We start from the raw sequence: 3,983 nt of genomic DNA, 5'->3' as shown, positions 1-3,983 counted from the left end.
CATATTAGAGTTACTTAGGGTGTGTTTAAAAAAGTGTTGGTGGGGCCCAACCCAGATGAGTTATATAAGAATCTTTGCAGAGAGAATCCATTTTGTTTTATTATTCTAATATCCAGCTATTCCTAAAGGTTTGTTTTCAATTGTTGCTTATTAGAAAAGTTTCTTAGTTAGAAGCATGGTAAATTGACACTTAGCAGCCTAAAACAAAATATACGGGGTGTATAAAGGCTTAGCAACAAAACTTTGCCCTTTTCTGGGGATGTAAGCTTGATGGAGCAGCTGCATGAGGTTTTAAGTGGTCTTTCTTGAGGATGAGGTAAGTATGTGCTGTGTGTGGAGAAGTAAGAGAGACATTTGGTGACCCAAAGTGTTGACTATGGCAGAGACTGGTTAGCTGTTTGCCAACTTGTTTCCCTGTCTTATTCCGGCACAGAGCTTGATGATACACAGTTGCGTATGATCATAGGACTGAGCTCCAGTCAGAGGATGGTGATGGAAGTGATTCTGATTCTTTTTGGTTTGAAAAAAAAAAAACATTTTTGTCATTTATTTACTGTCTCAGCCAAGCACACACTAACGATGCACTGGAGAGTAGAGTAGTAAGACGGAAGGAGCCTAAATCCCTAAATTGTCACCTTGAAGATGTCTCCCCATAGAGCCATCTTATCTAAAGCAAACCCATGGTGCTGATGTGACCAGCAGATAAATTTCACTGTGGTAAGCCCCAAGATTTTGGGAATTCTTATTTATAGTAGTTAGCTGATCTTCACTAGGAAGGAAATGCCCAGGAAAGTATCAGAAGATGAATTGAATAATCAGGTCTCAGGAAGAGAAGGGTCCAGGCCAGTGGTGAAAATCCCAGCAGTAGCAGTTTGATGATCTTAGGGCTTTAGCACTCCCAATTTCCATGTTACTTCATTCTAAACTTCTGTTTGTTTGAAACAAGAACCTTCATGGTCCAAGTTGATCAAGTATACAACCCTGGGTCTGTTAGTCCGCTGTGGTTTGCAGAAAAGAGGCTGGGAACCCACCTTTGTGGACAGGGTTTTCATCTTGGAGACGTGTGAAGTCACCTCAAGTGCATTTTGCATGCTGCGATTCCAGCTACCACCACCCACTGAATTTTTTGTTGTTATATTTAAATTATTACTGCTGTTATTTCTAAAGTGCTTTTGTGTAAATCCTCCTTAAAACCTACATGTAAGTAGTAGGGCATAAACAAATAAATGTATAAATAATAAATAGCCTGAGGATTCTACATATTTCTTTTTTTTTTTTTTAATTGGCAATGGCATTTATTTCTCCACAGGCCTTTGGCATCATTCATATTTTCCAAACTCTTCAAAGGTTTCTAACAGTGGTTCACTGATCTCATTTGCACATTTTCCTTATATCCTGAGATATAATTATCCTCCCACCATGAGAATTTAATTCATTTACAACAGTCAGGTAATCTCTTACAATTCTTCATTCATCTTAGATTTTATTTCCTTCTTACCATGAGGAAGATTTTTCTCTCGACAGGGAAAATAGAAACATGATGACCGAGAAAATGTCCTCTGTTTTCGTCCTTATGTTGTCCATCAACAGTTAATCCTGGGTTGCTGAAAACAGGCCTTTGTGTTTCATGACCTTTCCTGATTTGAATTAACCAAAAGAGTAGATATTGTTGTTCAGAGCAATTTTTAAAAACTTATCTTTAGTAGGAGCTTTTATTTGGGGGGGGTTAACAGTTTGTTATTATTTATAAGTATCATTTTTAAAACATCTGTCCATTAAACCGTGTAGAAATAAGTATGCAAAAATTCTGCAAAACAAAACATGCTTTAAACATGGTTAAGTACATAGATCATCTGAAATTCCAGACTATTCAGTCACTTCATTATTATGCTTTGGCAGCCGAGTAATCTTTGACTTTGCTTGGTGTAAGCCTCCTAAATCCAGCTTCATTGCAGATTCCAACGTCTACGCTATCTTCTGTCATTTATCCTTCAAAGCTTTCCTTTGTGTTAAGATGGCTGTATGCATGGCATCTTCAATTTCCAGATCTTCATTATATCTTTTTTCCAGGAAAGTTTTCCCATTCACGTAGTTCTTCCCCATTGCTGTGACTTTCCAGGCAAAGTAAACACCAGATGGCTCTGACTGAAATAAATGCGGCCATCCTTCATTCCAACCACAAATAAGAGAAGAGACTCCAAACGGACGAACACCGCCTGACTGGGTGTATTCTTGCATCACAGAAGCTACTCTCTGTACCAGCTGAACTGTGCGAATGGGCTCTTGGTAAACAAGGTAATATTGCTGAGCTAGTTTTTGAGCTCTGTGCACAAGCGCTCTGTAATCTGGGCCCATGCCACTGTACGCCAAACCTGTATGTTTGGTAATTGGTTCTGCTTTGTGTATACTTCACTCATCATACAGCATGGACTTCTCTTTCTTCTTGGTTTCCAACACCACCGTTTACAGCTTTAATTCCCACTGAAGGGGCTCCTCCAGCTACAGTAGCCAAAGCATATTCAATCTAGATGAGTGTACCAGATGGACTGAATGTAGTCAGCAAAAAACTATAACCTTGTCCCACCATCTTTACCTGGAGAGCCCTTATATTAGGAGCTTTTGATGCGCTGGCATTAATCTTGTTTGTATGTATTGTCTTCTAATCTATCGATCTTTAAGTGCTTTTTTCCTACGACTTGCATAGGAATTTTAGAATGCGACCTCATCAGAGCATACCATATGTATGCTTTCTGACATTATTTTTGTATCTTATTGTATCTTTCCCAATGGGATTATTTATGATTGAAAAAATAAAAATTATATTTCTGAGAACCCCTAAGCCATCTCCTAGGACAGAAACTCATATGGCAGAATCAATACTAACTTTCTCAGATGCTTGGATTTCTGCCTTCAAGGATACATGTCTCCATCTTCTCAGTTATTATAAGTGCTAAAATGACCTGCATTCTTTCTCCTTTTTTCATTTTTGCAATAAGAAAGAATAGTGCCACTTAAGGAAGACTTGCTAGCCATTGTCAAAAGGATTGCTGATTGCATTTCATAACTTTATTCTCAGATTTTCAGTCTTAGAAAACTAATTGTTAATGCATGGATAATCACTAGCCAAGCCACAAAACTAGCCAGAGCATAGTAAAATAAAATGTAAAAACTAGAATGGTAATTCAAGAGCTAATATAAATAGATCCATATCAAACCAGGATATGTACATTCATTGCTGTATTGCAGCAGCTAGTTCTGTTCCAATAAGTCTCAGCAAACTTTAAGGTATCTTATTAACCACTGTAAGTCTATAGCTTCACCTTCAATTGAGCTGAGCTTTTAATACCATCTGAGAACACTGCCATGTTTTCCTCAACATCTCCTTTTCTACTTTCATGAAGACTCTGTCAAACCTACTCTACTTCCCTCAAAACTCTCTTTTCTGTCCTCACTTCAAGAAAACCAAAGACTTAATAGATGAATAATCTTAACTTGGAAAAAATCTATCTGTGTCTATCTGTGTCTGCAACCATCATGGCTCCGTCCCTTTGTGTGCAATATTTATTAATTCATATCTGTGTGCCAATGAATTACATATTGTTCTAAGTATTTATGGCCTAATAGACAGGAATATAAGCAGATATATTAGTAAGTTCTATATAACATTATAAATGGTATTATAGAGGTATAACTGGGTTTGGGGTAATAACACAATAAAACTTTAATCAGGCAAATGAGTCAGGATTTTTCTATTTTGTAATGCATGAACAAAGTCCTGAGGAATAAGGAAGAACGGACGATAGGTGGGATGTTCCAACCAGCCCTCTGCTGTTTGAACACTGCACATTCTCAAGAAAATCTGTCTTCAGGAGTGGCTCTTGGCTGGTCACTGAGAGATGAGCTCTGAACTCTAAGAATATTCTACCAGCTAAGTGTGCTTCTGTGTGCCTGAGGGTCTTTAGTCACGTGGTGCTATTTGGATC

General features: G+C 37.9%; 1 pseudogene; it reads right to left on the bottom strand.

Moving 5' to 3' along the window:
* Window positions 1–1,885: 1,885 nt before the first annotated feature.
* Window positions 1,886–2,587, bottom strand: LOC143668425 (proteasome subunit alpha type-2 pseudogene; annotated as a pseudogene).
* Between the last annotated feature and the right edge of the window lie 1,396 nt (window positions 2,588–3,983).

This window comes from Tamandua tetradactyla, chromosome 24 (genome assembly GCF_023851605.1).
Source record: "Tamandua tetradactyla isolate mTamTet1 chromosome 24, mTamTet1.pri, whole genome shotgun sequence".
Lineage (NCBI taxonomy): Eukaryota > Metazoa > Chordata > Mammalia > Pilosa > Myrmecophagidae > Tamandua > Tamandua tetradactyla.
Note: the sequence above shows the minus strand (reverse complement) of the source record. Positions and strands in the feature narration are given on the sequence as shown.